General features: G+C 39.2%; 1 long non-coding RNA gene across 1 annotated transcript; it reads right to left on the bottom strand.

Annotated features, from left to right (window-relative positions):
- Positions 1 to 983: 983 nt before the first annotated feature.
- On the bottom strand, positions 984 to 13,034 carry LOC116761616. The gene is made up of 3 exons (XR_004352069.1): positions 12,938 to 13,034; positions 6,321 to 6,471; positions 984 to 1,099 (listed from the first exon to the last, which is right to left on the bottom strand). It is a non-coding gene; the product is annotated as an uncharacterized LOC116761616 (long non-coding RNA).
- Between the last annotated feature and the right edge of the window lie 288 nt (positions 13,035 to 13,322).

The following is a 13,322-nucleotide window of genomic DNA, read 5'->3' on the forward strand; positions in this document are numbered from 1 at the left end:
GTGTTTTATATGAATTCATCAGAATCCCTATAACATTTGTGGAACTGAATTAGAGAATACTACTTATAAAGTAAGTTTTCGGGGTTAAAGTCAAATTCTGGTTCCTTTGGTGTGCTTTTATGAAATAGCTAGAGTAATGCAAACATAATTTTAAAAAGAAAAATGTATATATATAGTGCCTATTACATTTAAGGTGACTCATTTACATTTATTCTCCCTTTTTTGTGTGTGTGTGCGGTACACGGGCCTCTCACTGCTGTGGCCTCTCCCGTTGCGGAGCACAGGCTCCGGACGCGCAGGCTTAGCGGCCATGGCTCACGGGCCCAGCTGCTCCGCGGCATGTGGGCTCTTCCCGGACCAGGGCACGAACCCGTGTCCCCTGCATCGGCAGGTGGACTCTCAACCACTGCGCCACCAGGGAAGCCCTCTTCTCCCTTTTTATAGCAAGACAAAGAGGAAAGAATGTGTACAATCAGCAAATTTTCTCTGAAAGAAATAGGTCTATTACCCACAAATAAGATTTACTGCAGAATTATACATGAGAAATTGTAAAGAAAGTGTTCACAATTGAAACTTCACTGTAGGCATCTATTAGGGAGAAATGTTAGCTAGAAACCCAATTTCCTTATAAAATAACAGCAAAAACAACTGACATTTCTAGTAAGCAAAGTCTTAGAGTTACCACAAGCCAAATTTTGGTTCATGAATGCAAATTTAGTACATGTTTTTGCCTTCAGGGAATGTTTACAGAACAGAAGGGACAATGCTTTAAGCAATTCAGTGCATAGGGAGAGATTGTGTTTGTGAAAAGGAATATATAAACCTTGATATATGAAGGCTTTAAAATATATTAAATGATTGTGGTGACTCTGGAGAATTGTATTTATTATGCAGTTTTTCCTCTTTCTTTCTTGAAAATTGATACTCACAGTGTCTTTTGCTGAGACACTGCTTTATACTAGAAAATCCGTACTTACTCCGTACTAGAATGAGTGAGCACTTTATGGCAGTATTTGTATAAAAATGAGTGTTTTCTATGTCAAAAGGTTGTTCCTCTTGGCCACAAGTCATGAACCCTTTAATCCCAGAACTGGAATCTCTGTAATGAAAAAAAGTTCCATGGCTTCATTTATTGATGACATCATCTCAGTGTTTTCTCCACAAGATCATAAACACATAAATGCACTGCTGATGGGCTGTTGAATCAAAATATGATAATGTTGTGCTCTCCCCTCCTTGGGATTTCAAGACGCTTCCAATCAAAGCATCGGCTAGGTCAGCTGTATTGGACTGGTCTTTGGTTTTCCTTCCTCTCACAGATTTAGTGGAACAGATTCTCACCTTTCCAAGTAGTCACACCAAAAATCACTTTAGAGGGGGCACCAGAGTAGGGAAAGAAACACCTTCCATAATGAATAATATTGTTGATACCAGTGTTAATCATTTGAATGAGATCATTAATTTTTTAACACTGAACAGGCCATCAATGTGTACTTCAGTTTTAAGTTTATAACTAATGGAACCCAGAAAAATCTGGAGATGGTCTGATAGGAGCGTTGCAGGATAGGAAGTTGCATTGGGCCTACAGGTCAAGTCAGCTCCATGAATCACCTTCTCAGTCCACAAGCTTTAGGTAAGCCAGCCTCACACCTGCTCAACTCCTTGATTAGTATGTCATCTCATTGCCCAGAGAGAGCATCTCTGAGAAGCTGGAGCTGGGATACAGTTTACTGGATTTTTACGAGAATAAGTATAACACAGCTATAGGGAGCCCCTTTCCTTTCTAACTTGTTTCCTCTCTGTCTTAGTTTATGTAATTCCAGGCAATAAAAAAATCATACATCTTGGTAATCACAGACTAGGTCTCTATTTTCCCAGGTAGGTGTGATTTCCACCAAATCCCCTAAGGATTTGTTTTCTCTGTTTTGGCAGTCTCTATCCGCCCCCGCTTCTCCCAATCCTCTTGACAATTCCTCTAACGTTTACTGCAACTCTGATCCATTTACTCAATGTTACATCAACATGTAAAGTTTCGCATATCTATTACGCAGAGAGATTTCACTAAAAGGAGAAAAATTCACACCCTGAATAGGATGGAAGGGTAAGGTTACTATGGTTACTTCAGATACCAGGCTTCTACTTATGTAAATTGTCTTCTGTGGAAAAATACGAAAGAAACTGGCCTCTGAGAACACTTAAACCAAAGTCCTCACAAGACTTCATTCAGAGCCTCATTTGCAGTTGAATAAAACCTTGCCTCTTTTCTCTGCTTCCCCAGTTATCTTTTTAAGTCACTTTGTTTGTATTTGAATATTCTCCTTCTCTTATTCCTTTTCCCTTTGTCCCCTTTGTGAACTTGTGAGATGGACGGGATTGAATCCTAACTAGAAATCTTTTTGTATCTAACAGAATGTTACCAAAGTCGACTGACAGTTAACCATTTTGAAGAGATTGTAATGGGCAGGGTACATTTATGAAGTGACTACCCAGAAGCCCAAGCATATAAATTAGTGAAGAATAATGTGGCCATGATTTCTGATCAGTGAATTAGGGGTATTAATTAATTTCATGACTCAGACTGTCACAAGTCATACCATTCAAGTTGTTAATTTCTATTAAGTCAGTGTGTTTCCGTGTTGGCCAGAATTGTAGAAGGAAAACTATATGGGGGTTAGAAGCCAAAACACCCTTTAAAAATATAAAGACTATTCATGGAAAAAAAAACACTGAAAGAGAGAGGAAGCTAACCACAGTCCAGAAGAAGGTACTAAATAGATAAGATAACCTGACAAAGAGTTCATATTCAATATAAACAATTCCTAAAAATAAATAAGTCAGGCAACACATTTGAAAAATGGGGAAAAGACTTGAACTAGATATATAAAAGAGAGATTGCCAAATGGCAATAAATAGACTACAACATCATTAGTCAGCAAAGAAATACAATGTAAAACCACAGTGATATACCATTACACACACACCAGCATGGTTTAAGTGAAAGACAACACCAGGTATTAGCCTGAATGTGAAATGACTACAATACTTAGGCACTGTTACTGGTAGTAAAACTTGATATATTGTTGGAAAACCATCTGGCAGTATCCATTAAAGCTAAACATAAGTATGTCCCATAACCCAGAAATTCCTAGGTATATACTGAACAGAATTGTCTGCGATGGTCACCAAAGTACTTGCACAAGAATAATTATAACTGTGTTATTTCTAATAGCCCTGAACTAGGAATTACCCAACTACCCACAGTTGATTAGATAAATAAATTGAGTCATACATTGGAATACTATAGAACATTGAAAACAAACTCCTGATGCTTTTATGAATTAATTTCACAAACATAATATTGAGTGAAAGAAGCCAGGCACAAATGAATATACATTGCATGATTCCAGTAATATAAAGAAAGTTCAAACATAGACAAAACTAATCTGCAGTGTAAGAAGTTAGGTTATGCTTACCTGTGGTTAGGCTTAATCCCTAGAAGAAGATAGAATGTAGGCTTCTAGGGTTTGAGTAAGAATAGGGTTTTTTTTAATCTGGGTGCTGGTGAGTTGGGAATTAAACACTTATATTAACTCAGTCCACTAATAAAGAGCCAGTCTTTTAACTCCCAGACCAGAAAATTATACCCAGGGAAAGCTGGTCAGAAACGAGGGTGGACCCTTTAAATTAAGGGAAACAATTATTTAGGGGAGTGGGGTGAGACGGATGTGTAGACCAGACAGAATCAGTTAACACAAACATCAGATGCTCTCACCACCCCTCAGGTTTTCCTGGTTTTGTATGACACACTGGAAGAATGCTCTTCTGTGGTAGCCCTTGAATCCAATCATGATGTTTTTTTGAAGACTTCCTCCGTAGCACCTCAGATCAGAGTTGGCTTTTCCTCCTCGTCACCCCGTTACTTAGTTTCTTGGTCATAAACACAAATCACTTTGGCCATAACATAGTGGGTTTGAGATTCTGCCCAGCCCCAAGTGTGAGAACTTTGCCAAGTGACTATGGGAAAGTAAAGGATCTGATTGGTTTTGGCTACTTTTTGATCTCTAGGATACCGAAATAAACTTGCCTAAGTGACAAATCAGACAAGATCTTTCAGTTCAGCAACAGATTGACTTAACTTCTGAAAAGCAGGAGTTAGAAATGACAGTAAATGGGGATCAGATGAGAAGAGAGCCGTCAATGATACCTTTTGATGCAGAAATTCCACCACTAGGTGTAAACCTTCCTTTGAATATGTTACACTGATAAGGATGACAAAAAATAAGTGTATTCTTTTTCACCACGTTTCCTTTAAACCCTACTTGAAAGTGGTTCTCAAATTGTGGTCCTCAGATCGGCATCACCTGGACACTTGTTAGAAATGCAAATTCTCAGGCCCCAGCCACACCTGAAGCTCTGGGGGTGGGGACCAGCAAATTGTCTTTTAAGAAGCCCTCCAGGTAAGTCTGGCACATGCTAGAATTTGAGTAAGTTATATGTCGCCTTCATACTTCAGTGTCTTTGTTGGAAGGGGAAGGACATATGGCTTACATAGTCTTCACTTTGGGTTTTAGGGGAGCAATATATATTAAACAAAACAATTAAGGCTTTTCGAAGAGTGCTCAAGGCACCGCGGGGTTGAAAGGGGCCTCTACTGGGAAGATCAGCCGTTCTTAATTCAGGCTGCACACTGGACACACCAGAAGAGATTTAAAAAAATACTGTTCAGGGCTTATTCCCAGAGACTGATTTAACTGATCTTGAGTGAAGTCCCATACATCAGTATTTTTTTTTTTAAGTGCCTCTAAAATAGCAAAAAAACAGAGTTGAAAACCAGTGATTTGGTTCACCAAACTCCTATGTCTGAAGATGCACTTATTCTTGTTTTTGAAGAGTCGCTTCCCGCAGGCTCCTGGTCTCACTGTTCAGTTTTCTGTTCGTCTTCATGTCTCATTAAAGTCTCTCTTTCTGTGGTTTGACCCATTTGACTCAGTTGGTTTTAAAATACTTGTTGATTACCTGCAGTGCAGCCAGTAGGACTGTGAAATACAAGTAGCCTTCACCTCCCATCTGGCCCATGTGGTTCTCATCTCTTCTTCAAAAATGTCAAAATGTTTTTGTGTGTAGTTCAGTAGGTGGGGCTCTGGGGTCCAGCAGCTCTGAATGTGAGTGCTAGCCTCAACCCTGAGTTTGAAAGAAGCTCTCTTGAGCAATTAACTTTGCCTTTAAGAGTCTTGGTTTTCTCATCGATAAAGGAGGCTAGTCTAGTGCCAAATCACAGTACATTATTGGGAGGATTAAATGAGGCAGTGTAAAGGAACTCTTAACATGGCACCTGGGGTACTGGTAAGCCCTCAGCGTACAGTCTTCGTTACTGAGGGCCCATTTCTGGCCATCTGTCACATCCTCACCAACTGTTCCAGAACTGAATGTCAGAGTTCAATCCCAGCTCACTCCCCAGAAGCTAATTATCTGACCTTAGGTGTGTCGCTTAACCCCTCTAAGCTTCAGACTCCTCATCCATAAATTGGGGATAATTTTAATACCTCATGTAAAACCTGCATAAAATAAGCACCAGAGATTATTTAGCCCAAGGCAAATCATTGTTTGGTTATTACAATAGCGTAATCTCATAGACTGAAACTGATTTTCAAATCTTTTCAGCACAGTTATTTAAGAGGTTTCAGCATTAGACTACCAGATAATTGGGCTTCCATTGAGTTAATATTTGGGTTGGGACTGGATTTGGGTTAGTGTTGCAGTTAGTATAAGTATTAACTTAAACACAATTAATTATGTGGCCAGGGGGTTATGGTGCAGAAGGAAACCAGCTGGCTTTACCTCTTCCCAGTTTCCAGTCCTCCCTGAAGCCTCCTTCTCTTCCCTCCAGGGCTTCTCACCTCACTTCTCTAAGAGCCCTCCTTCCTTTTATCACCTATGTAGCTCTCACCAGCAGGACTGAGACTCACAGCCTCTCTTCAACAGACAGACCTGATCCACAGTCTAGCTTCAGCCTCTCTTTCTCTTCCCCCCACTGAGGACTAAATCCTCCTGATGCACAGGAAACATACCATGCTCAAATGTGGTTAAATTCTTTCAAACCCGCTAAAAACTTCCCCTTTCTAATGGCTTCTAATTTGAGAACAGTACCAGTCGTTCTTTTGTCTCCCGTGCTTGGAAACTAAAATATCCTTTAAGCCCATCTGTGAAGCAACCAATTCAATTAAATTTTGAGATAAGTGCCCATAAAGCATAATTGAGAAAAGACAAGAGAAGCTTGCCGTAAGAAATGATGAGTTCCCCGTGACTATAGGACTACTTACGTTGTGATTCTCCGCCTTCCAAATGTGCCTGCTATTCATGAGTCATGTAGTCTTGTGCCAGCTTGTGCAAACCATTGTCGGGGCTGCCAGGCTGATTTCCCTGTCTCTGTGCATGAATGGCAGTTCCATGTGTTCACTGATTAGAGAAGCGCTGAGGGAGGAATTAAAGGGATGATCCTAAATGCATCCATTGAGAAGATTTGAAAGAAGTCAAAAGTCTGGTGTGATTCAAACAGGAACCAACTTTGTTTTCCAAAGGATACTAGTGCTGTATTAGGAAACATTTCATTGCTAATCAACTACTAACTAATCCAGGTATGTGTTGTCAACTTCTTGGGTTTCCATCAAAAACTGTTGTGCCTTAAAGTAGCCTCTCCCAGTGGTCCAGACCTTTCTAGGCTTCCTAAATTAGTTGGGTTATCTGAGTTTGTAGCAGCTGCGTATGTCATGAAGCCCAGCACTTGGCTAAGCCTGAATTCACGCTCTAAGAGCTCTGGAATAAACATTCAGGCCAGTCTGGAAACCTCGTTTGCCAACTCTATTTGAGGTCTTATTAAGGGATAAATGCCTCTGGTCTGAGAAGGTTCATGTTGATTAAAGCCTAGTGGCTCTTCCCATTCAACAATCACATCTATTGATCCTGACTTCAGTGTTCCCACTGATGTGCTCCATCTTGCCGAACTCTGAGTTCACTCCTGCCCCAACCCCACCATGAGCCTTTAGCACTTTTGTGAAATAAGTCCTGGATGCTCTCCATTCATGCTTTGGTTCCTCTGGACCCTGCTCTAGCTGTGTCCTGCCCTCCAGCCCCACCTAGGTGGTGGAAATAGTAGAGCTATGATACAGTGTTGGCTCTGTCTCACCTTAGGAGGACCAGCCTCATCACACCTAGCAAGTCAGCTGGTAAATCTCCACTAACAGGGAATTCATCACCATGAGGGCAGCCTTCAAAACCTCTGATTGTTAAATATTTTCCCTAAAACTGAGCTGACGTCTGTACTTTTGCAGTGGCAAGATAACAGGGTGATTAAGTACCGGGGTTCTGATCTTAGTGCCACCACTTACTTAAACTAAAGTTTAAGTTGCCTAGAGAAGTTTCATGTAAACAAAGTAGCAAACTGAGTAGACAATAATTCCTACTTTATATGCTACACATCCTCTATATTTCACCTAATCCCTTTCTTAAAGCTTCAGCAGCAGAAACAAAGATAACATGGTGCATACAAGGCTAAGTGCCTTGAAAGACATTTAAACACATAAAAATCCCCTATGACATTTTATATTTATAGACATTTCCAATTAATTTATATTGAGGTATTCAAATAAGTGTTCTCATTTATTAATGCTCAAATTTGCCATTTTTAATAAAAAACTAAAAGGCCTGAAATATTGGAGATCCCACTTGTTGGGACTATATTGTCAGTCAGTTCTACAATGGAATCAATGATAAAGAAATAATTTTATTCACTTCATCTCATAAACATATCTTTCCCCTCTTAGCTTAACTCAGTTTGAATTAAAATATTGAGAGAAGCATCTTCTTCAACAAACATTGTTTAAAAGCTAAAGGCAAAAAACACAATACTGATGTCACAAAATGAGATCCATTCTTATTATCATCTTTTCCATGAAAGAAAATCAGATTCCTTTCCAGGAATGAGGATATGTCCAGGGTGAGGAAGGTAATGAAGTGAAGAAATAAGAAAGCATTTTCTTACATTCCTCTTGCATAAGTTCAATATAAGTTGGCATGGAGTCCTTCCCGATCAATTTCCATTATGTGTCAACCTATTTTGAAGTTCTAGAAGAGTAGGTCCATATCAACCTGATTGGCTCTGAATGGTACCTAGCCATCCACAAAATGCATTAATAAATCTTCTGAAGACCACAATCAATGTAGAGACTCTTTGTCATTTTATTTTAGATCTATGAACATCTGTTCTGTTTGCTTACATTTGACAGATCTCTTTTATGTGCATTATCTCATTTGATCTTCACAATTATCTGGTGGTGTAGGCAGGGAAAATGCAATCCTTATTTTACAGTTGGTTAATCAGAGGTTAGAAGAGATTGTTGTGTTCATTGCAGTGGGGGGTGGGGGTGGAGGGTGGACTCCTTATTTAGATGAGAATATTTGTGGTATTATAAATATGGGAAATTTCAGCGAAGATGTATAAGTACATTCTGGGATTTAAAATTGAAATTATCTAATTTTGTATTTGTTGCCTTAAATACACTAGAAAATAGAATTAAGATACTTATTTTCAGTGTGTAATAGCTGTGAACACAGAGTGAACCATATAAGTGGGTTGTGTATGTATTGTCTAAAAAAAAGCTTTGGTTAATAGAATATGGCCAAGAAAATAGTATTAAATGAAAGATGTATCTGATACTTGAGGTAGATTTGTAAGATGTCTTGTGAGGGAAAAGTCCTAAAGAAATAATCCCATTTGTAAACCTGACCTCTTCCCTCAACTCTTATACCTAATGGGGTGCTAGTGAATATTTAACAACCAGCTGCCTGGGAAAAAACCCAAAAGACCTGACATGGGCATTTGCGTGTTCATGTGGCATAAATACTCCTACCACAGCTGATTTCAAGCTACCAATAGTTTAATAACTTGTTTATAAATCTCTTGGAATTTCTATAGTTGGTTTTCATAGCTTGTGCAAGCTAACTCCAGCCCACCCTTGTGTAGAGTTGTGTAACTTACTACTCAGCATCTCTACTCGCATGTCTGATAATTATCTCAAACCTCACATGGCCAGAGCTGACCTCCTGATCTCCTTTTGCCTTGCAGTCTCTTCGCCTATAGACCTCTTCTTCCTGTGGTCCTCTTTGTCTCAATTAACAACAACTCTATCCTTCTAATTGTTCATCCCAAAATCCTGGGTGTTATCCCTGACTCTTTCTCACATGCCTTTTCAGATCTGTCAGAAAATCTGGTAGCCACTACATTCAAAATATATCCAGGTTCCAACCACTCTTGACAACTGCCACTGCTCAGTCCCAGATCCAACTCATGGTCTCTTGCCTGACTTACTGTGTTACCCTCCTGTATTTGTCAGGGTGAAGCTCTCTAGGTGCTGTAACAAACATCCCCAACCCTCAGTGGCCTAGTGTAATAAAAGTTTATTTCTCACTCACCTCATTGTTTGGGTAGCTCCCCTTAAAGTGATGCCTTGGGGATCCATGCTGCTTCCATCACGTCTTTACTATTCAATGGTTAACTTCCAGCCCCACAGAAAGTAGAAAGAGAGAGCATCTAAAGGCATGAGATCTTTCAGAAGCCAGGCCTGGAAGGAATATACATATATCTCTTCTACTCACATTCTGTTGTCTTGAACTGGGCATATGGCTCAGAAACCCAGATACAAAGGAGCTATTTGGCAGTCAGATACCTTCCTTTAGTACAAAAGACGTTAGTTTTATTATTGGCTCTATCGCTTGCGAACTCTGTAGCTTTATGTAAACCATGCAACAGCTCTGAACCTCAGTTTCCTCATCCTAAATAGGCCTAACATTCCTCTTGCTGAAAGTGAAGGCTGTAAAGGTGAATAGCCAATTTCTGAAAATTTGTGAAATTCACAAGGTAATACAAATATGAAATTCATATTAACAGTTCATTCATTCTACATATATTCAGCAATATTTTTACAGGTTGCTGGAAAAATAGAAACAGGATTTTGTTGGATAGAAACTGTTCTTGCTGTTACAAACAAATTACTTTCTATTTGTACGTTATGACTGATTGTTTTTGAATGGTCCATGATAGATAAAAGTACCGGCCTTCTGGAGGCAATGAATGGTTATAAAATCAGCTATTAATGAATGGTCTTACAATTGCAAAGTGGGAATAAATGTAATACCCCTATTAGTTTGCACTCTCTCATGAAGTTTCACAACATGAGAGTCTGAACGCTAGCCAGAATGCTAGGCCACAGTCAGGTTTTTCTGATATATGTTGAAATCTCAAGTCATCAAGAGGAACAAATTTTGGTAGAATCAGTGGCATTGTTTTTGTTTATTCTCTTCAGAAAATAAAAGTCAGATTCTTTTTCAAAAAAAAAAAAAAAAAAGAAGGAGCTGGAAAATGTAGTCTTCCTGTGCACTAAGAGGAAAATGAAGCTGTTTGGGTCAACACGTAGCACTGTCTGTGTCATGTCTCCTCAATGGTGTCTCTGCTCCCACCCTTGAATCCTCTAGTCTATTCTCAACAGAGAAGCAGTTAGATAATCAATTAAACTATAAGCCAGATTATACACTCCTCTGCTTCAAACCATCCAATGGCTTATAACTCATGAGAGGTGAAAAACCAAGGTCCCTGTGATAACTTACAGGCCTTTCATGGCCTGGCTCCAGTTTCCTCTCTTGTCTCACTGCCTACTTCTGTCCTGCACGCTCATTCTGTTCCAACCGCATCGGGCTCCTTGCTATTGCAGTGACATGTGAGGCACACTACTGCCTCGAGGGCTTTTCATTTGCTCTTCTTTTGGTTTGGATACACTTCACCCAGATACCTACCTGCCTATCTCCCTCCCCTTCCTCACATATTCCTTAAATGTCACCTTCCTTGGCTACCATATTTAAAATGTCAACTCTCTTGCTCAGTTCCCTTCATCCCTACTGTTTTCCTGTCCCCTTTCTGTTTTTTCTCTATAGCACCTTCTAATACACATGTAATTTACTTATTATTTTATTATTGTCCCTGTCACTGTACCCTTAGGGAGCTAAGTGTATTTTTTGCTATATCCCAGTACCCAAAACAGTGCCTAGAAGATAATAGGTATTCAGTAAATATTTGATTAATACATAAATTAATGAGTGAAATTAAGATTTGTTTTGTTTTTTAAATTTATTGATTGATTTTTGGCTGTGTTGGGTCTTTGTTGCTGCACACGGGCTCTCTCTAGTTGCGGCGAGCAGGGGCTACTCTTCGTTGGGGTGCACGGGCTTCTCATTGCCGTGACTTCTCTTGTTGTGGAGCACGGGCCCTAGGCGCGCGGGCTCAGTAGTTGTGGCTCACCAGCTCTAGAGCGCAGGCTCAGTAGTTGTGGCGCACGGGCTTAGTTGCTCCACAGCATGTGGGATCTTCCCGAACCAGGGCTCAAAACCGTGTTCCTGGCATTGGCAGGGAGATTCTTAAACACTGCGCCACCAGGGAAGTCCCAAGATCTTTTATTCAGTAATCTGTTTTGAAAATATGAAGGATTCAAAGTTCTTGCGTTTATCAAAACTCTTACAATTGAAGACAAATGATATAATTTAAACCTACAATAATAATAATAATAGAGTGCCAGATAGTGTGCAAAGTATTATCTCTAGGTTATATTATTGAATCTTTTCCAAAATCACTATGAGATCATTAATTTTTTCCCCATTTTATAGGTCAAGACTAGAGCACATAAAGGATAAGTCATTTGCCCTGGCTTAACATGCCTAGTGAGAGGTTGGGTGGAGCTTTGAATCCAGGCAATTTGACCCCAGCGTAGAGGAATTTAGATGCCAAGAGTGAAACATTTCTAGTCTGTGTTGAGGGAAGAAAGACTTAGTTTAAAGTGAATGAGTTCTGCCACTAATTAGCTGTGTGAACTTGAACACGTCTGAGCCCCTTTGTTTTTTTGTTTGTTTTTTTATCATCCACTGTGTGAAATCTTTATTTTAAATTAAAGTTGATTATTATAACATTACTAAAACAACAGAATAAGAAAGAGAATAACATAACAAAAACTCATCATCTAGATTTAACAAATATAAGATTTGGTCAAATTTGCTCCAAAATTTTTTTTTTTTTTGGTAGTATAGTTGATTTACAGTGTTGTGTTAGTTTCAGGTGTACAGCAAAGTGATTCAGTTTGCTCCAAATTTTTTAAAGAAATAAATATTACTAAGTATGTGAACAAATACGTAAACATTTGTAACTAATCAAGCTTTATTTGTACAAGATAGTTAACTTGCTTATTTTGTTGTGAAAAATAAGCAAACCTTTGTTCTGTATCCAGTGCTTACCTTTAGTCAATTTTTTTTCTTTCACCCTCCAAAACTTGTCATTCACACAATCCCCATTTCTCTTAGTGGCACAATCATTTGTTAAAATCTAATTGTAAGGAATGAGCCCCTTTGGATCTTAGTGTTTTCGTCTGTAGAGAAGACACTGCTACCAGATCACTGCACAAGTCCCTTCTGGCTTAATGAACCAATAACTTGCCACAAGCAGTAAACAGAAGATCCACCACTCAAAGCCCTGTCTTTTGAGCTCTCTCAGTGACTTTCCTACCCTTATGGTATCTGCCACGAAGAATATGTCATACAGGTAGAGGCACTGAATGGCCGAGTAACACACTCCACGTGTAAATAAAAACCGAGTCATGGTACAAAATATATTCAGACAATGGATGCCATAGCTGGTTTGTATCTTAAATGAGCTCCTTTTGTTGTGACTAGCCATTATAAGATTAACATATATTAGAGCAGGAGGTATTTTTAATAACTTTACCATGATTTAAATGCTCACGTGTATCAACTTAGTTAATATTTACAACTGTGGACCTAGTATTTTCATCAATTCTTCTTTACAGTTAAAGAAACTGAGGCACAGAATCATTAAATATTTTACCTGTGGTCAGCAGGTGAAGCAGGACTGGAATCCAAATTAGTCTGACTCGTAGAAGCCAAGCTCTTAGCCCCTCTCCCGTGCTGACATTCAATACAAAAATATCCCTGCACAGTTGGGAGGAAGTGGAAAGAGAACAATAAAAGACAACTGCCTCACTGAATGTGGTCATATGATGAAGTTCCTCTGTAACAACACTTCTCTCAGACTTTTTTCATTGTATAACATGAAACAGACCCCATTTAAAAGTGCATACATGTAGAAATGCATGACAACTTAGTGGGCTAAAAAAAACCCAAAAAATACCACACGCTAATTCCATGATGACATCTTACAAACAGAGCCCATGATGTTTGTTCTTTTTCTGGTCATTTTGCAGTAACTGAGT

Source organism: Phocoena sinus, chromosome 11, assembly GCF_008692025.1.
Source record: "Phocoena sinus isolate mPhoSin1 chromosome 11, mPhoSin1.pri, whole genome shotgun sequence".
In the NCBI taxonomy this organism is placed as follows: Eukaryota; Metazoa; Chordata; class Mammalia; order Artiodactyla; family Phocoenidae; genus Phocoena; species Phocoena sinus.